At 44.0% G+C, this 20,946-nt stretch overlaps 1 protein-coding gene across 4 annotated transcripts in view; it reads right to left on the reverse strand.

The window, feature by feature from the left end:
• Window positions 1-20,946, reverse strand: part of HSF1 (heat shock transcription factor 1) — a 29,948-nt gene that overhangs the window by 8,422 nt on the left and 580 nt on the right. The window lies entirely within an intron of this gene.

Here is a 20,946-nt window from a genome sequence, read left to right on the forward strand (position 1 = left end):
CCATTATGAACAAGGGATCAATAAGACTAACTGCTAATTTCAAATCAGAAACCATGGAGGCCAGAAGGCCATGTTTCGTTCTGTTGTGCATGGGGTCACCATGAGTCGGAGGCTGACCTGACACCACCTAACAACGATAATTGAGAGGAGACACCAGACAAACCAAATTGAGGGACATGCTACAAAATAACTGACCGGTGACCTTCCAGAGTGTCAAGGTCATAAAAACCAAGGGAAGAATGAGGAAGCACTTCATATTGAAAGAGACTGAAGAAACAAGTAAATGTAGCATGAGATTCCAAACTGGATACTCTGCAGTCCAAGTCAACACTGGATAACTGGAGAAATGTGAATGGAGTCTTGAGTGGTTAGATGGGGGATGTATTAAAGTTAATGTCCTGTGTCCATGTCTGTGATGAGGTGCTGCGAGAGCTTGTGTGTAGGAAATTTGCACAAAGTATTCTGGAGTGGTGGGACATCATGCCAGTAATTTACTCTCAAATGGTTCAGGTAAAAAATCTTTACTTGTAATTTTTTCTCTATATGAGGTTGTTTTAAAGCAAAAAAGAAAAAAGTTACTTGTAAAAAGCAAGGAAAAAAATGTGTTGCTTAGATTTCCAAGGTAGATCTGGTCCCAGGTATAGCCATTACAGCTGGTGTCTGCCAAGCCACAACCTCCCGTAAGGTGAGGGAACAACTACCTGGGCTCCACCAATTTTTTTTGTCTGTTGTTTCATCTTGGACTTAAAAAGCCCTTATCCTCCCCAAATGTAATGTGTTTCTAATTCCCAGAAGCTCCCTACCAGGCAAGGCTCTCAAGGAATCCAGAATAGGAAGTAGGCAGGAGGTAAGAGAAACCAAGCCTGCAATTAAATTTACAGGTCAATTTGTGGAGAACTGATATCTTTACTATGTTGAGTCTCCCAATCAATGAATACAGTATACCTCTCCATTTACTTAGATCATTTTTGATTTGTAAGTTTTTTATAACTCTTCAACTTTTGGCATACAGATCTTGCACATGTATATTAGTATTATACAAGTTGTTGTTGTTGATAGGTGCTGTGGTTCAGATTGTATGTCTGCTTGGCTGGGCCATGATTCTCAGTGTTTATATCTGCTCACTCCCATGATGGAATCTGCTGTGAGTAGCCAATCAGGTGAATAGGAGTTTCCTTGGGGGTGTGGCCTACATCCAAATATAAGCAGACGGTCTGGCTTTTTTGCTCACTCTGGATCCTATGGCTGTGTCCAGTTCTTGAGACTTGAGCTACCAGCTTATCTGCTGACTTTGAGATTTGTCGATCTTCACAGACTGAGCAAGAGCCCTGCTCTCTGACCTACTGATATTCAGTTCGCCAGCCCATGCAGATCTGTGAATCAAGAGAAGGTTCTGTCCTGATCCAAGGACTTGGGACATTCCAGCCTCTACAATCCTATGAGCCATTTCCCTGATATAAATTTCTCTCTATTCTGGGGGCTATATATATTTATATGCTTTACAGATAAATGTGTGTATCAACTTGGTTTGGCCATGATTCCCAGTATTCTGTGGTGGTCCTCCATTTTGTGATTGTAATTTTATGTTAAAAGGATTAGGGTGGGGTTGTAACACCCTTGCCAGGTCACATCCCTGATCCAATGTAAAGGGAGTTTCCCCAGCATGTGGACTGCACCACCTTTTCTCTCTCAAGAGATAAGAGGAAGGAGAAGTAAGCAGGGAGGGGGGATCTCATACCACCAAGAAAGCAGCACCGGGAGCAGAGTGTGTCCTTTGGACCTGGGGTCCCTGCGCCTGAGAAGCTCCTAGTCCACGGGAAAGATTGACGAGAAAGACCTTCCTCCAGAGCCAACAGAGAGAGAAAGCATTCCCCTGGTGCTGATGCCCTAAATTTGGACTTCTAGCTTCCTAGACTGTGAGAAAATAAATCTCTGTTAAAGCCATCGATTTGTGGTATTTCTGTTATAACAGCACTAGATGACTAACACAACTGGTTTTGCTTCTCTGGAGAACCCAGCCTAAGACAGGGACCCTGGAGTTGGTTACGACTCATAGTGACCCTATGTATGACAGAATGAAACGCTGCTGGTCCTGTGCCATCCTCACAATCTTTGCTATGTTTGAGACCATTAATGCAGCCACTGTGTCAATCCATTTCGTTGAGGGTCTTCTTTTTTGCTGACCCTTTACTTTACCAAGCATGATGTCTTTCTCCAGGAACTGGTCCTTCCTAATAACATGTCCAAAGTAAGTGAGACGAGGTCTCGCTATCCTTGCTGCTAAGGAGCATTCTGGCTGTATTTCTCCAGAGACAAATTTGTTCTTCTGGCAGTCCATATATTCAATATTCTTCACCAACACCATAATTCAAATGGATTAATTTTTCTTTGGTCTTCCTTATTCACTGCCCAGCTTTCACATGCATATGAGGTGAAAGAAAATACTATGGCTTGGGTCAGGCATACTTTAGTCCTCAAGGGGACACCTTTGTTTTTTAACACTTTAAAGAGGTCTTGCAGCAGATTTGCCCAATGCAATAATACATCGTTTGATTTCCTGACTTCTCTGTCCAGGGTGTTGACTGTGGACCAAAGTAAAACGAAATCCTCAAAAACATCAGTATTTTCTCCATTCAACATGATGTTGCTTATCGGTCCGGTTGTGAGGATTTTTGTTTTCTTTAGGGCGAGGTGTAATCCATACTGAAGACTGTGGTCTTTGATATTCATCAGTAAGTGCTTCAAGTCCTCTTCACTTTCAGCAATCAAGGTTGTGTCATCTGCATAATGCGGTTGTTAATGAGTCTTCCTCCAATTCTGATGCCCCATTCTTCTTCATATAGTCCAGCTTCTCGGATTATTTGCTCAGCATACAGATTGAATAAGTATGGTGAAAGAATACAAACCTGACACACACCTTTCCTGATTTTAAATTATAAAGTATCCCTTTGTTATAACGACTGCTTCTTGGTCTATGTACAGGTTCCAAACGAGCACAATTAAATGTTCTGGAATTCCCGTTCTTTGCAATGTTACCATAATTTGTCATGGGCCACACAGTTGAATATCTTTGCATCGTCAATAAAATACAGGTAGACATCTTTCTAGTATTCTCTGCTTTCAGCCAAGTTCCATCTGGTATCAGCAGTGATATTCCTCGTTCCACGTCCTCTTGTAAATTCGGCTTGAATTTCTGGCAGTTCCCGGCCAATGTACTGCTACAACCATTTGTGAATTATCTTCAGCATAGTTTTACTTGCATGTGATATTAATGATACTGATAGATAACTTCTGCATTCTGTTGGATCACTTTTCCTTGGAATGCGGATGAATATGGATCTCTTCCAGTCAATTGGCCAGGTAGCTGTCTTCCAAATTTCTTGGGACAGATGACTCGGCACTTCAGCATTGCATCCATTTGCTGAAACATTTCAGCTGGTATTCTGTCAATTCCTGGAGCCCTGTTTTTCACCAGTGCCTTCAGTGCAGCTTGGACTTCCTTCCTCAGTACCATCAGTTCTTGATCATATGCTACCCCTTGAAATGGATGAATGTAGACTAATTCTTTTTGGTATAACGACTCTGTGTATTCCTTCCACAATCTTTTGATGCTTCCTGTGTCGTTTAATACTTCCCCATAGAATCCTTCACTACTGCAATTCGAGGCTTGAATTTTTTCATCAGCTCTTTCAACTTGAGAAATGCCGAGCGCGTTCTTTCCTTTTGATTTTCTATCTCCAGCTCCTTGCATGTGTCATTATGATACTTTGTCTTCTTGAGTCCTCCTTTGAAATTTTCTGTTTGGCTCTTTTACTTCATTATTTCTTCCTTTCGCTTGAGTTACTCTACATTCAAGGGAAGTTTCAGAGTCTCTACTAACATCCATTTTGATCTTTTGTTTCCTGTCTTTTTAATGACGTTTTGCTTTCCTCACGTATGAGGTCCTTGATGTCATCTCACAACTAGTCTGGTCTTCAGTAACTGGCGTTCAATGTGTCAAATCTGTTCAGCTTCAACTTGAACTTGCATATGAGCAATTAAAAAAATTTTTTTTTATTGTGCTTTAAGTGAAAGTTCACAAACCAAGTCAGTCTCTCATACAAAAACTTATATACACCTTGCTATATACTCCTTTTTTTTTTTATATACTTCTAGTTGTTCTCCCTCTAATGAGACAGTATATTCCTTCCCTCCACTTTCTATTTTTGTGTCCATTGGGCCAGCCTCTGCCCCTCTCTGCCTTCTCTTCTCTAGACAGGAGCTGCCCACATACTCTCATGTGTCTACTTGATCTAAGGAGCTCAGTCTTCACCAGTATCATTTTCTATCCCATAGTCCAGTCCAATCCCTGTCTCAAGAGTTGGCTTTGGGAATGGTTCCTGTGTAGGGCTAACAGAAGGTCTGGGGACTGTGCTCTCTGGGGTCCTTCTAGTCTCAGTCGGACCATTAAATCTGGTCTTTTTACAAGAATTTAGGGTCTGCATTCCACTGCTCTCCTGCTCCCTCAGGGGTTCTCTGTCATGTCCCCTGTAAGGGCAGTCATTGGTTGTAGCCGAGCATCATCTGGTTTTTCTGGTCTCAGGCTGATACAGGCTCTGGTTTATGTGGCCCTTTTTGTCTCTTGGGCTCATGATTACCTTGTGTCTTTGGTGTTTGGAATTTTCCTTTGCTCCAGGTAGGCTGTGACCAATTGATGCATCTTAGATGGCCTCTTGCTAGCATTTAAGACCGCAGATGCCACTTTCCAAAGTGGGATGAAGAATGTTTTCTAAATAGATTTTATTATGCCAATTGACTTAGATGTCCCCTGAAACCATGGTCCCCAAATCCCTGCCACGCTGGCCTTCAAAGCGTTCAGTTTATTCAGGAAGCTGCTTTTGGTTTAGTCCAGTTGTGCTGACCTCTCCTATATTGTGTGTTGTCTTTCCCTTCACCTAAAATAGTTCTTATCTACTATCTAATCAGTACAAACACCTTTCTCTCCCTCCCCCGCTCCCCCCTCTCGTAACCATCAAAGAATATTTTCTTCTCTGTTTAAACTATTTTTCGAGTTCTTATAATAGTGGTCTCATACAATATTTGTCATTTTGCAACTAATTTCATTCAGCATAATGCCTTCCAGGTTCCTCCAAGTTATGAAATGTTTCACAGGTTCATCATTGTTCTTTATTGATGTGTACTATTCCATTGTGTGAATGTATCATAATTTATCCATTCATCTGTTGATGGGCACCTTGGTTGCTTCCATCTTTTTGTTATTGTAAACAATGCTGCAATGAACATGGGTGTGCATGTATCTGTTCGTGTAAAGGCTCTTATTTCTCTAGCATACGTTCCAAAGAGTGGGATTGCTGGATCATATGGTAGTTCTATAGGGTCGCTATGAGTTGGAATCGACTTGATGGCACTGGGTTTGGTTTGGTTTTGGTTTATGGTAGTTCTATTTCTAACTTTTTAAGGAAGTGCCAAATCGATTTCCAAAGTTGCTGTACCATTTTACATTCCCACCAGCAGTGTAGAAGTGTTCCAATCTCTCCACAGCCTCTCCAACATTTATTATATATTTTTTGATTACTGCCAGCCTTGTTGGAGTGAGATGGAATCTCATTGCAGTTTTGATTTGCATTTCTCTAATGGCTAATGATCGTGAGCATTTTTTCATGTATCTGTTAGTCACCCGAATGTCTTCTTTAGTGAAGTGCCTGTTCATATCCTTTGCCCATTTTTTAATTGGGTTATTTGTCTTTTTGTAGTTGAGTTTTTGCAGTATCATGTAGATTTTAGAGATCAGATGCTGACTGGAAGTGTCATACCCAAAAACTTTTTCCCAGTCTGTACGTAATCTTTTTACTCTTTTGGTGAAGTCTTTGGATGGGCACAGGTGTTTGATTTTTACGAGCTCCCAGTTTTCTTGTTTCTCTTTCTGCATTGTTAGTAATGTTTTGTACACCGTTTATGCCACGTATTAGGGCTCCTAGCGTTGTCCCTATTTTTCCTTCTATGATCTTTATCATTTTAGATTTTATATTTAGGTCTTTGATTCATTTTGAGTTCGTTTTTGTGCATGGTATGAGGCAAGGGTTTTGTTTCATTTTTTTTGTAGATGGATATCCAGTTATGCCAGTACCATTTGTTAAAGAGACTTGTCTTTTTCCCATTTAACTGACTTTAGGCCTTTGTCAAATATCAGCTGCCTTTTTTTTTTTTTTTTAATATGTGGATGGATTTATGTCTGGATTCTCAATTCTGTTCCACTGGTCTATTTTTCTGTTGTTGTACCAGTACCAGGCTGTTCTGACTACTGTGGCAGTATAATAGGTTCTGAAATCAGGTAGAGTGAGGCCTCCCACTTTGTTCTTTTTCAGTAATGCTTTACTTATCTGGGGCCTCTATCCCTTCCATATTAAGTTGGTGATTTGTTTCTCCATCTCATTAAAAAACATTGTTGGAATTTGGATCGGAATTGGATTGTATCCATAGATTGCTTTTGGTAGAATAGACATTTTTACAATGTTAAGTCTTCTTATCCATGAGCAAGGTACGTTCTTCCACTTACGTAGATCTCTTTTTGTTTCTTTCAGTAGTGTCTTGTAATTTTCTTTGTATAGTTCTTTTACATCTCTACTAAGATTTATTCTTAAGTATTTTATCTTCTTGGGGGCTACTGTAAATAGTATTGAGCTGGTGATTTTCACATATGAGCAATTTGATGGTCTATTCCACAGCCAGCTGCTGGTCTCCCTCTGACTGATGACATTGAGCTTCTCCGTCATCTCTTTCCACAGATGTAATACACTTGATTCCTGTATACTCCACCTGGTGAGGTCTATGCGTATAGCTGCCGTTAATGTTGTTGAAAAAAGGTAGTTACAATGAACAAGTTGTTGCTCTTGCAAAATTCTATCATGTGAGCTCTGGCATCATTTCTATCACCAAGGCCACATTTTCTACCTACCGATTCATCTTCTTTGTTTCAAACTTTCCCATTTCAATCACCAATAATTACTCATGCAGCTTGACTGCATGTTTGATCAATTTCAGACTGTAGAAGTTGGTAAAAATCTTCAATTTCTTAGTCTTTGGCATTAGTGGCTGGTGTGTACATTTAAATAACAGGCGTATTAACTGGTCTTCCTTGTAGACGTATGACTATTACCCTATCACTGACAGCACTGTAATTCAGGACAGATCTTGAAATATTGTTTTTTGATGATGAATGTGATGCCACTGCGCTTCAATGTGTCATTCCTGGCTTAGTACGCCATATGATTATCCAATTCAAAATGGCCAGTACCAGTCCTTTTCAACTAACTGATGCCTAGGATATCAATCTTAATGCATCTCATTTTTGATGAATCCTAATTTTCCTTGATTCATGCTTTGGACATTCCTCGTTCCGATTATTAATGGATGTTTGCAGCTGTTTCTTCTCATTTTGCACGGTGCCACATCAGCAAATGAGGGTCCCGAAAGCTTGAGTCCATCTATATCATTAAGGTCAACTTTACTTTGAAGAGGCAGCTCTTTTCCAGTAGTATTCTGAGAGGCTTCCAAACTGAGGGGCTCATCTTCTGGCGCTATATCAGACAACATTCCGCTGCCATCCATAAGGTTTTCACTGGCCAGTTTTTTCAGACATAGATTGCCAGGTCCTTCTTCCCAGTCTGTGTTACTCTGGAAGTTGTGCTGAAATCTGTCCATCATGGGTGACCCTGCTGCTACTGTAAAGACTGGTGCCATAGCTTCCAATATCACAACAACAGGCACGGCACCACAGAACAACAAACTTACAGGTAAGTGGTAGAGTGTTATACTTACACATGTGTAATTACATGTCATTGTTGTTGTTGTTAGGTGCCATTGAGTCGGTTCCAACTCACAGCGACCCTATGCACAACAGAACGAAACACTGCCCGGTCCTGAGCCATCCTTACAATCGTCGTTATGCTTTAACTCATTGTTGCAGCCACTGTGTCAATCCACCTCGTTGAGGGTCTTCCTCTTTTCTGCTGACCTTGTAACTCTACTTTGCCAAGCATGATGTCCTTCTCCAGGGACTGATCCCTCCTGACAACATGTCCAAAGTCTGTAAGACGCAGTCTCGCCATCCTTGCCTCTAAGGAGCATTCTGGCCGCACTTCTTCCAAGGCAGATTTCTTCGTTCTTTTGGCAGTCCATGGTATATTCAATATTCTTCGCCAACACCACAATTCAAAGGCGTCAACTGTTTTTTGGTCTTCCTTATTTATTGTCCAGCTTTCACATGCATATGATGTGACTGAAAATACCACGGCTTGGGTCAGGCGCACCTTAGTCTTCAGGGTGACATCTTTGCTCTTCAACACTTTGAAGACGTCCTTTGCAGCAGATTTACCCAATGCAATGCGTCTTTTGATTTCTTGACTGCTGCTTCCATGGCTGCTGATTGTGGATCCAAGTAAAATGAAATCCATGACAACTTCAATATTTTCTCCGTTTATCATGATGTTGTTCATTGGTCCAGTTGTGAGGATTTTTGTTTTCTTTATGTTGAGTTGTAATCCATACTGAAGGCTGTGGTCTTTGATCTTCATTAGTAAGTGCTACAAGTCCTCTTCACTTTCAGCAAGCAAGGTTGTGTCATCTGCATAACGCAGGTTGTTAATGAGCCTTCCTTCAATCCTGATTCCCCGTTCTTCTTCATATAGTCCAGCTTCTCGGATTATTTGTTCAGCATACAGATTAAATAGGTATGGTGAAAGAATACAACCCTGACGCACACCTTTCCTGACTTTAAACCAATCAGTATCCTCTTGTTCTGTCCGAACAACTGCCTCTTGATCTATGTAAAGGTTCCTCATGAGCACAACTAAGTGTTCTGGAATTCCCATTCTTCACTGTGTTACCCATAGTTTGTTATGATCCACCCCGTCAAATGCCTTTGCATAATCAATAAAACACAGGTAAACATCCTTCTGGTATTCTCTGCTTTCAGCCAGGATCCATCTGACATCAGCAATGATATCCCTGGTTCCATGTCCTCTTCTGAAACCGGCCTGAATTTCTGGCAGTTCCCTGTCGATATACTGCTGTAGCCGTTTTTGAATGATCTTCAGCAGAATTTTGCTTGCATGTGATATTAATGATATTGTTCTATAATTTCCACATTCGGTTGGATCACCTTTCTTGGGAATAGGCATAAATATGGATCTCTTCCAGTCAGTTGGCCAGGAAGCTGTCTTCCGTATTTCTTGGCGTAGACGAGTGAGCACCTCCAGCGCTGCAATTGTTTGTTGAAACATCTCAATTGATATTCCGTCAATTCCTGGTGCCTTGTTTTTCGCCAATGCCTTCAGAGCAGCTTGGACTTCTTCCTTCAGTACCATTGGTTCTTGATCATATGCCACCTCTTGAAATGGCTGAATATCAACTAATTCTTTTTGGTATAATGACTGTGTGTATTCCTTCCATCTTCTTTTGATGCTTCCTGTGTCTTTTAATATTTTCCCCATGGAATTCTTCCCTATTACAACTCGAGGCTTGGATTTTTTCTTCAGTTCTTTCAGCTTGAGAAATGCCGAGCGTGTTCTTCCCTTTTGGTTTTCCATCTCCAGCTCTTTGCATATGTCATTATAATACTTTACTTTGTCTTCTCGAGAGGCCCTTTGAAATCTTCTGTTCAGTTCTTTTACTTCATCAATTCTTCCTTTTGCTTTAGCTGCTCGATGCTCAAGAGCAAGTTTCAGAGTCTCCTCTGACATCCATCTTGGTCTTTTCTTTCTTTCCTGTCTTTTCAGTGACCTCTTGCTTTCTTCATGGATGATGTCTTTGATGTCATTCCACAACTCGTCTGGTCTTCGGTCACTAGTGTTCAATGCATCAAATCTATTCTTGACATGGTCTCTAAATTCAGGTGGGATATACTTAAGGTCATATTTTGGCTCTCATGGACTTGCTCTGATTTTCTTCAGTTTCAGCTTGAACTTGCATATGAGCAATTGATGGTCTGTTCCACAGTCGGCCCCCCCATGTCTGTCAGTTTGTCGTACTGTGGGGGCTTGTATGTTGCTGTGATGCTGGAAGCTATGCCACCGGTATTCAGATACCAGCAGGGCTACCATGGAGGAGAGGTTTCAGCTGAGCTGACAGACTAGGACAGACTAGGAAGAAGGACCTTGCAGTCTACTTCTGAAAAGCATTGGACAGTAAAAACCTTATGAATAGCAGCGGAACACTGTCTGATATAGTGCTGGAAGATGAACCCCCCAGGTTGGAAGGCACTCAAAAGATGACTGGGCAAGAGCTGCCTCCTCAAAGTAGAGTTGGCCTTAATGACGTGGATGGAGTAAAGCTTTTGGGACCCTCATTTGCTGATGTGGCATGACTCAAAGTGAGAAGAAACAGCTGCAAACATCCATCAATAATCGGAACCTGGAATGTACGAAGAATGAATCTCGGAAAATTGGAAACTGTCAAAAATGAAATGTAACGCATAAACATTGATATCCTAGGCATTAGTGAGCTGAAATGGACTGGTATTGGCCATTTTGAATCGGACAATCATATAGTCTACTATGCTGGGAATGACAACTCGAAGAGGAATGGAGTTGCATTCATCATCAAAAAGAATATTTCAAAATCTATCCTGAAGTACAACGCTGTCGGTGATAGGATAATATCCATATGCCTACAAGGAAGACCGGTTAATGCGAGTATTATTCAAATTTACGCACCAACCATTAGGGCCAAAGTTGAAGGAACAGAAGATTTTTATCAGCTGCTGCAGTCTGAAATTGATCGAACATGAAATCAAGATGCGTTAATAATTACTGGCAATTGGAATGCGAAAGTTGGAAACAAAGAAGAAGGACCAGTAGTTGGAAAATACGGCCTTGGTGACAAAAACAATGCCGGAGAGCCGATGATAGAATTCTGGAAGACCAACGACTTTTTCATTGCAAATACTTTCTTTCACCAACATAAACACCGAGTATACACCAAAAAAAAAAAGAAAAAAATTTTTTTTATACACATGGACCTCGCCAGATGGAACACACAAAAATCAAATTGACTACATCTGTGGAAAGAGACGATGGAATAGCTCAATAACATCAGTCAGAACAAGGCCAGGGGCTGACTGTGGAACAGATCGCTTGTGTAATTACATATGTACTGATAATTATGTATACTCATATGTTAATATATTATGTAAATCTATATTTACTTTTCGAACTATTTTAAGTGGTATCGTTTTTAAGTTTGGTTTACTATAGATCACCGTTAGTATGTAGGGATATGAGAAGACTTGTGCATGTTGGCTTTGTATCCAGTGACTTTGCAAAACTTAGTTTTTAGGGTTTTTTGGGTAGATTCCTTGGGACTTTCTGTGTATACAATCGTGTCTTTTGCGAATAGGAATTTTATTTTTTCCTCTCCAATCTGTATGTCTTTATTTTTGTCTTATTGGGTAGACAGTACTAGCACAATGTATAATAGGACGAGTGAAAGTAGATGTTGTGCCTTGTTCCTAATCTGAGGTGGAAAATATCCTTTCACCATTAAGCATGACGTTAGCTGTAGGTTTTCTGTAGATCCTTTTAATCAGGTTGTGGATGTTCTCTGCTATTCCTAGTTTCCTGAGAATTTTTTAAATTGTGAATAAATTGCAAATTTTGTCAAATGGTTTTTATCAAATAATATGTTGTTATTAATGTGGTTTTTCTTTTTTGGACTGTTGATATGGTAGATTATATTGACTGATTTTGAGTGTTCAACTAGCCTTGTATTCCTGGGAGGAATCCAGTTGGTGTGGCATTATTTTTATATTTTGCTGAATTTTATTTGCTAATATTTTATAGAAGATCTTTGCACTTCTGAGGGGTATTATTCTGTAATTTTGCTTCCTCTCCACCCTGGACTGTTTTTGCCTAACGCTGGTAGCAGAAAGCTGGTGTTATTTTTTCTTCAGATGTTTGGTAGCATTCACCAGTGAAGCCACCTGAGTCTGGAGATTTCTTTTTTGATGAAGATCCTCTCAGATGGAAGAAAATGAGGTAAGGAAAAGATGGCTCCTTCTAGGGGGTCTACCCCTCCCTAAACCTCGGATGGAGGTGGTGTGCACTACGTCTCACATACTTTGGATATGTTATGAGGAGGGATCAGTCCCTGGAAAAGGACGTCATACTTGGTAAAGTAGGCAGTCCATGAAAAGGAGGAACACCTTCAACGAGATGGACTGACACAGTCGCTACAACAGTAGGTTCTAGCATAACAACGATTGTGAGGATGGCACAGGACCGGGCAGTGTTTCGTCCTGTTGTACACAGGGTCGCTATGAGTCGGACCCGATTTGAAGGCACCTAAGAAAAACAATGACTTAAATCACATCTGGTCTCCATCCCCAGCACGGAATCTTTGCTGAGCTCCAAACTTGCTTACTAGGCATCTCTACACAGGTAGACATCAAGGATTTTTTCCCCTCTGTCTTTAAAAAGGAAAATATAATTTATATAAGTAAAAATTACCACGGTTCAATCTATTTTGATATATGGTTTATTTAATCACCACAAGAAAATAAGTTTCTATCACCCTAAAATGTGGTCCGGTGTCCCTGTGTAGTCAATCTTCTACCCTCGCCCCTAGGCGACAATTAACCTGATTTTTGTCCCTTTGGTTTTGCCTTTTCCAGAATGTCATATAAATGGGATCATACAGTATGTGCATCTTGTGTTTGGCTGCTTTCACTCATCATAATACATTTGAGATTTATCGGTATCATTACATGGTCAGCAGTTCACTCATTTTCAATGCCAGAAAGTGCTCCATTGTATAATTGCCCCGGTTTGTGGTCCACTCACCAGCTGATGGACATTTGGGTTGTTGCAGTTTTTGGCTAGTTATAAATAAAACTGCTATGAATATCTGTGTGCAGATCTTCATGTGAATGTATGTTTTAATTCACCTTTGGAAAAATCTAGGAGTCGGACTGCTGGGCCATGGGGTGAATGTATGTTTAACTTTACAAGACACTCCCAAACCGTTTTCCAAACTGAATGTGCCATTTTGTATACTCAGCAAGACAGGAAAGTTCCAGTGGCTCCACATCCTCGTCAGCAGTCTTTGAGTTCAGCCGTTCTAGTAGGTACGTACTGGTACGTCGCTGTCCTTTGAATCTGCATTTCCTTGATGACTGACGATGCTGAAAGTCCTTTCATTGTTTATTTGATATTCCTATATTTTCTTTTAGTTAGGTATCTGCTCAAATCTTTTGCCTTTTTTTTTTTTTAAAACGGGTTGTTTGTCTTACTGAGTTACAAGAGTTCTTTACATACGTTGGTTACGGGTCCTTTATCAGATACACGCTTTGCAAACATTTTCATCCATTTCTGTGGCTTGCTTTCTGTTTTCTTAACAGTGTATTTTGAAGAGGTGAAGTTTTTAACTTTGACAAAGTCCACTTTATCATTTTTTTCTTTTATGCTTTGTACTTTTTGTGTCTACTTCAAGATCACAAAGATTTTCTTCTTCTTCTAGAAGTTCATAGTTTTGATTCTCACATTTAGGCCTATGACTCATTATGAGTTATTTTTGTATATGGTGTGAGGTAAAGAATGAGGCTCGTGTCCAATTATCCCGGCATCATTTGTTGAAAAGATGAATCTTCGTCCATTGAATCCCATTGGCACTTTCGTAAAAACTCAACTGACCTTAGATGTGTGCGTCTGTTTCTGGGCTCTCTATTCTGTTCCACCGATTTGTATGTTTACACTTATGTCACTATCACTCAGTCCAGATTATTGCAGCTTTATTAAAAAAAAAAAACAAAACCCGTTGCTGTCGAGTCGATTCCGACTCATAGCGACCCTATAGGACAGAGTAGAACTGTCCCCATAGAGTTTCCAGGGAGCTCCTGGTGGATCTGAACTGCTGACCTTTAGGTTAGCAGCCACAGCACTTAACCACTACGCCACAGGGTTTCCTGTACCCAAACCCAGTGCCCTTGAGTCGACTTTACAGAAATCTTGAAATCAGACAGTGTGAGTCTTCCAAATTTGTCATCCTTTAAAGAGACGGTTTTGGGTATTCTCTGTCCTTCGTTTCTTACTAATGGTAGGATCAGCTTATTGATATTTACAAAAAAGCCTGCTAGGAGTTTGACTGGGATTAAACATTGAATATATTTTCATCTTATTAAAGCTTTAGATTTCCGGAAAAGTTGAGAAGACAGTACAGAAAGTCCCCCGACTACTAATATCTTACATTAGTATGCTACATCTGTCACAATTAATGAAATAATATTGAAACATTAGTATTAACTAATGCCCACAATTTACTCAAATTTCCTTAGTTTTTCCGTAACGTCCCTTTTCCGTTTCAGGATCCTTTCCAGGACACCACATAACACTTAATCATCATGCCTCCTTAGGCTCCTCCTGGCTGTAACAGTCTCTCAGGCTTTGTTTTTGATGACATTGACAGTTCTGAGGGGTACTGGTCAGGTATTTGTAGAATGTCTCTCAATTTGGATTTATCTGATGTTTTTCTCATATTAGAGGAGCTACGTAAGTTTTTGAAAGGAAGGCCATAGAAGTATAGTTCCATTTTCATCATGTCATATCAAGGGCACACGCTACAGACATGATTTGTCACTGTTGATGTTGACAGCAATCACCTGGCTGAGGTGATATTAAGTTTCTCTGCTGTAAGATCGCTCTTCCCTCCTTTTAATACTGTCCTCTTGGGAAAGAAGTCACACTTAAAGGGCAGGAGTTATGAGACATCTCCCTGAAGGGGGGGGGGGCTCCACAAATTATCTGGAATTATTCTGCATGGGAGATTTGTTCCAGAGACGGTTTACTCAATTTGCTTCTTTCACACCCTTCATTTCTGTCTTGACGTTCTCGTTACATCCTGGAGCATACACAGCATCAAAACCCCCACTGCCGTCGAGTCAATTCTGACCACAGAGACCCTAAAGGACAGAGTAGAACTGCCCCATAGAGTTTCCAAGGAGCGCCTGGTGGATTCAAACAGCTGACCTCTTGGTTAGCAGCCTTAGCACTTAACCACTACACCACCTGGGTTTCCATACAGAGCATATTTATAATTGTCTTAATGTCTTTGTTTGCTAATCCCACCATGTCTGGGTCTATCACCATGGGCTTTCCCCACGTTTCAGGTCATACTGTCCTGCTTACTAGCACATCTACCAGGTTTTGACTGACTCCTGGCCTGGGTCCAGGACGTTTATGTTGTGTGCCTGGGTTTTGCTGTCTTCCTTTAAAGAGTGTTAGGCTTTGCTCTGGTAGACAATTAAGTTCTGTGTGGACTCATTTGGTCCTTTCAAAAATTGGTTGGAGCTTTCTAGGTGGTGAGGGTAGCCCCTACTCTGGGCCAGTTCAGCCCCACTTCCAGTGGTGGCTCTGGAGGTCTCTGTAGAATGCTCTGTGCACTTGGAGGGGCTCCCCTACCCTGGGTGGTGGAGACTCGAGCAGCTCGTAGCTCTGGGTAAGCCCTGGTCTTCCGCCCCTTATAATTCCCGGCAGCTGTTCTCTCCCTGGAAGCTGCTCCTTGCCTGGCTTCATGAGGTCTCACCCTACACGAGCCAATCAGTATTTAGACAAGGACTCAAAAGGACCCACATGCGAACTTCTGTAGCTTTTTAAAAAAATATCTCATTGCATCTTTGGTGGAAATTTACACAGCAAATTAGGTTTCCATTTGACAATTTCTGTACAAGTTGTTCAGTGACATTAGTTACATTTTCCACAATGTTCTGCTTCCAGTACTCTTAGTTTCCTTGCCCCCCTTGTCTTCTCTCTTTGCTTCAGAGTAACTGTTGACCTTTTAGTCTCATACAGACGGTTTTTTAATGGAGCCCTGTATTCATGGGTAATATCCTTTACTTTATATATCTTAAATAACAGTGTGTCAATCTGTTACTTCACTAAATGGTGACATCAAGGGCTAGTTTCAACTCAAGGTTTAAAGAGTATCTCAGGGCAACAGTCTCAGGGAGTCCTCCGGGCTCAACTGGTACAGTAAGTCTAGGCTTTTTAAGAATTTCAGTTCTGTTCTGTGTTCTTCTCTCATTCTATCTGGGTCCATCTATTGTGGCCCTGATCAAAACGGTAGTGGTTGCCGGGAACCATCTAGTTCTTCTGGTCTCGTGGTAGATGAGCCGTGGCTTGTATAGGCTATTAGCCCTGTAGACTGGTTTCTTCTCTGAGACTTTGGTTTCCTTCTTTCTCTTTTGTTCCTGACGAGTAGATACCAATGGTTACATCTTAGATAGCTGCTCGCAAGCTTTTAAGACCCCAGACACTTCTCACCTTACTAGTACGCAAAATGTGAACTTTGTGGTGCCAACTGAGTTGTTCCATCAGACTAAAGACCTAAGCCTTCAAATCCAGAAAACTATTCTCGCGAGGTGTTTGATTATGTCTGAGAAGTATCTGTAACTCTGTCCTCTGTGTATATGCATGTACGTACATACCTGTATTAGCTCTCTATATAGGTATTTCTATCTACACACACATACATACGTCTGTACCTACCTGTATACACATATACCTATACACCTACCTATATGACCACACACTCCTTTTTTGGTTATTGTTGCTTGGAGCTCTTTCTTGATGTAGCTCCTCCCCTCTGATCCCATGCCCCGTATATTTTCGCTGCCTCAGCTTCCCCAGCATCTGGGTGGTTGAGGATCTCCCTCCCTGCAATGCAGGCTGAAAGCTGTCTCCAGGCAGAAAGTCTGAGCAATCTGTGGTTCACCTCAGCCCTGCCTCCCTGTTTTCCAATGTTGAATGGCCTTATGGGTGAAGTCCAAGTTGAACATTTCATGACAGTCCTGTTCTAAAGGGCAGTGAGTCTCAGAGGGTCTGCTGCTAAAGAAAGCCCCTCCATCTGAGAACCCAAAGTCTCATCTGACTGTCTCACTGGTTCAAGGTCCCCTCTTCTCCACAGCCAACAAGGCAATTCTTGGAAGGGGTCTGAGCTTATTGTTGGACATAAGAAAAGAAAACTTGTGATTTGAAATATGGAAGAGCGGCGAAAAGTGACAGACCAGTGTATTAGTGTCCTAGGGCCGCCGTAACAAAGTACCACAACATAAGAGCTTCAAACAACAGAAATTTATTGTCTTCCAGCCTGGAGGCTAGGCGTCCGAGACCAAGATGTCAGCCATGTTGGTTCCTGAGGCTCTGGAGGAGAATCTGTTCCTGCCTCTCTCCTGGCTCCTGGTGGCTCCAGGTGAGGCAGACAGGTGCTGCAGAGCTGGGTCAGAACAAGGTTGGGCTGCCCTCTGTCCCTCTCTTTGACATCTGAGAGAGAGACCCCATGCCCTGTCATAAGTACATTTCTTATTATGCTGAAGAGAGTGGGCACTGGTTTTCCTGCAGCACAAGCACCACAACCCACAGTACCCATTTCCAGTCACTCTGTTGCCAATCTTGGGTCTACCAGACACGTGGGCATTTGACCGTCCTCACCCTGCAGCTAGCAGGGGCTGTGTACCAGGCTGCCTCCCCTGTGTTCCAAAACACTTTCAGGGCTGCCCCCACCCCCATTCCTCCAGGCCTTGAGGATGCCTTACAGCCAGAGCAGGCCCGGGGTCACTGACGTGAGTGCTTGCCCACCCCAGGAAGACCCGCTTGGCGCTGTGCAGTCTGCTCAGCCCAGGGTGGGTGCTGTGGGCCCAGCTGAGCCCCCCCACCCCCACTCTTCTACCACCAGGGACTCCCGGGGCCAGCATGGATCCCTCAGCCTGCCCTGGGCCCTCAATGAAGACCACATGCAGACATTGGCTCTGGCCGTCTGTTGGCTTGGTATGCAACAGGCATCTACCTCCTTCCCAGACCACTATGGCCCAGGCTCCCAGCTCCTCCCATGACGGGTAGAGGCTTCACTCTGAGGGATGGGGAGAGGTGGGGGGTCTCCTGCTGCCCTTGACATGGGAAACACTATGGGGCGCTGGGTACACACAGGCAGTGGACAGCACTGGGCAAAGAACGTAGACTTTGGGGTTGGTTTCCTGCTTTTCAAGCTTTGATTTCGTTTAGCGCTCGATGGCCCTGTGACTCAGTTTTCTCATCTCTAAAATGGGAAGCCAGTCATCCACGTGCAGAGACAGAAGTAACATGTGAAAATGCCTGATTTAGTCCTGACACACAGACAACATGCATGATATGGTATGTCCACCTGAAGGTCACTACCAGATTCACCGTAGGATCAGAAAAGGAGCCTGGGGCCTCCTGACCCTGGGGTGTACCCACAGCCTGTGCTGGGTACAGTGGCCCAGGGCTCCCTTGCCACCTCATGGGTGGGGCTGCAGCTGTTGCCCTTTGTACATGCTCTGGGCAGGCAGGCTGGGTCCTGCCCAGGCACTGGTCTAAGAATGAGCCTGCAGGCTTGCACCACCACGCCCACCTCAGAGCTGAGGGAAGAGAGGTGCTCTGCCTCTGTTAGGGAGCCCTGGCAACAGTCCGAGGCCAGGGGTTCAAGAGCTTGAGTTGAATGAGCTCCCCTACCCAACAGACCTGGCCCTGAAGCTGGGTGGGTTCTGGGGCGGATGGGAGACTGCCCGTGCACCCCATGGTCCAGCTCCTGCCAACTCCTGGAGTCTGGTGTGACTGCCCAGGGAATACCTGGGCTGGCCTGACTCCTGCCCAGCCACAGGACCAAGTCCACACAGAGGCTCAGCACCTCTCCGAGCAAGGCCTCTGAAGACTGACACTACGGGCACTCTGGGAAGGGCCCATGCCCTGGGGACCACAGCGTCCCCACTCTCCTGTCAGGGCACAACATTTAAGGAGGTGCTCACTCTGATGGCCCAGCAAATGCAGGTCGGTCTTGTGAGTTATTCTCACTAGGCCTCTAGTTCCCGTCCCGTGTCACACAAGGGAGCACTGCGCCTGCCTGCCAGCACCTCTGGGCAGAGCGGGAGAACGCTTCCAGCACAGGCACGAACATCAGCCTCCCTGAGGCCTTTGGGGGCTGGGCTCTGGGTGACAGAATCTGCAGGGTCCTGGACTGGGGCTGAGCTGAAAGAGGGGCTGCAGGGCTTTGGTGGGTGTCCTCAGATGTTGCAGGATGGGAACATCCCCTCCTTTCTAGGGCCAGGTAGCCCGCAGTCCTCTCTCTGCCAGAGCTGGGTTTTGGGGCTCACTGTCACCACCAGCCCCATTGTGTCCTGCACTGACCCCAGCCACTCAGGCTGCGTGCTAACCAGGGAGAACCACACGCCTGCACCCTGGCTGGCTCCCGCCCCATCGATGGGATCACAGATGGCTGTGATACAAGAGCAAAGCCTCTCTGGGGACCCTGCCCAGGCTTATGCCTGGTGGACGATGGCCGCAAACCCAGCCAAGTACAATGCTCCAGGCAAAGGCCTTTCCCAGAACACACAGAGGGTCCCGGAAGAGAGTGTGCTGGCCCAGAGGCCTGAGATGTGGTGCCTCACAGCCTCTGCAACCTCTAGGATCAGCCCCCTAATACCCCTCCCCCTCCTGTGAGCTAAGGGGAATGAGCAAGAGGTGGGAGGAGAGGGTCAGGGAGAAAGAAGCACTGGGTCATCTTGTCTGGCCAGGAAGGGTTGAGGTCTAGATGGAAGGGATGGCGGAAACATGAAGAGAGCATGCGGGGGAAGCCCACTGCCTCTTCCAGGGACCTGTACCTGGCATTAAAGAAATGGTGGTAGGGGATGGGGGGGTGGGTGGGTGGGGTAGGGGATACCCACACAGGAGATGGCAGGGAGCAGAGGCAAAAATTTCTCAGAAAAGCGCTTTGAGGGAGTGCAGGGTGAGTGCTCTACCCTTCTCTTTATCCCCAAATGCCCTCTGACAAGGCAGAGCTTCAGCCCAGACTTCTCTTCATTCCTACTGGCTCAAGGAGGAGTCCTCGGGTGGTGCAAATGGCTAAGACATTCACCTGCTAAGCAAAAGGTCAGAGGTTCAAGTCTGCCCAGATATACCTCAGCAGAAAGGCCTGGCAATCTACTTCAGAAAAATCAGCCACAGAAAACCATTTGGAGCACAGTTCTAGTCTGACACACATGGAGTCACTGGCAGTCGGAATCACTTGATGGCAACTAAGCTTAAGCAACTGGCCTACAAAAGGGCCATAGTTGCAGTCTGAGAAATTCCAATGTGTGAGCTCACAGGAAGTCTAAGTATGGCTGGAAGCACCCAGCCCTAACATGGTGTCTCCAAAAGTGCATTCCTTCAGGCCACCAATCACATCCCAGCCCTGAGCTGGGTCTGTGGCCCTCATCAGACACACTGTCACAGCCAGGATGTGAACAGCCATCTGAACGCCAACTCCAGACATAATCACGGATTAACTCCTACAAACCAGAGCTGTCGGGTACTTCAGGGTCAGGTCGCGTAAACAAGCCTGCTGCCGGGCAACGGACTACAAGGACGTGAACAGAGATGCCCCACCAGGAACGAAAAACAAAACTGCTCTAAGGAAACCCACTTCTGGGATCCGGAAACGCACAGGAGATCAGCTTGAGTTTATGACGTTTTACTTTCTGTTTTCATCCCCTTTCCTCTCCACTAGAGCAGCGCCCTGCGATTCATGTGCCAAGTTCTGATTTGCCTCTGAGTAACACCACCGCAGTAACACGTTGGAGATAAAAATCACCACTTTGGCACAATGTTCGTTAGAGAAACTGGACGTTTGGTCTAAGGACAGTACATCTCCACGCTTGTCCAACACTTAGCAAAGGAGCAAAGAACGAGAAGGTCCAGCCTTCCCTTCCCGTCCCGGAGAATCTTCAGCCGGTCAGCAGCTGAACGAGGAGGAGGCTGAGGACAGCAGCGTTGCTAGAGGCTGCCACCTCACCTGCTGAAAATCCCTGAAACCAAGTCGGGGTGTGGGAAGAGCAGGGCCGTTACCCCCAGGACCCTAAACATGCTTCAAAGCGGACCGAGTCTTGGAATTCCCTTTCCTACGGGG

Source organism: Elephas maximus, chromosome 15, assembly GCF_024166365.1.
Source record: "Elephas maximus indicus isolate mEleMax1 chromosome 15, mEleMax1 primary haplotype, whole genome shotgun sequence".
NCBI classification, from domain to species: domain Eukaryota; kingdom Metazoa; phylum Chordata; class Mammalia; order Proboscidea; family Elephantidae; genus Elephas; species Elephas maximus.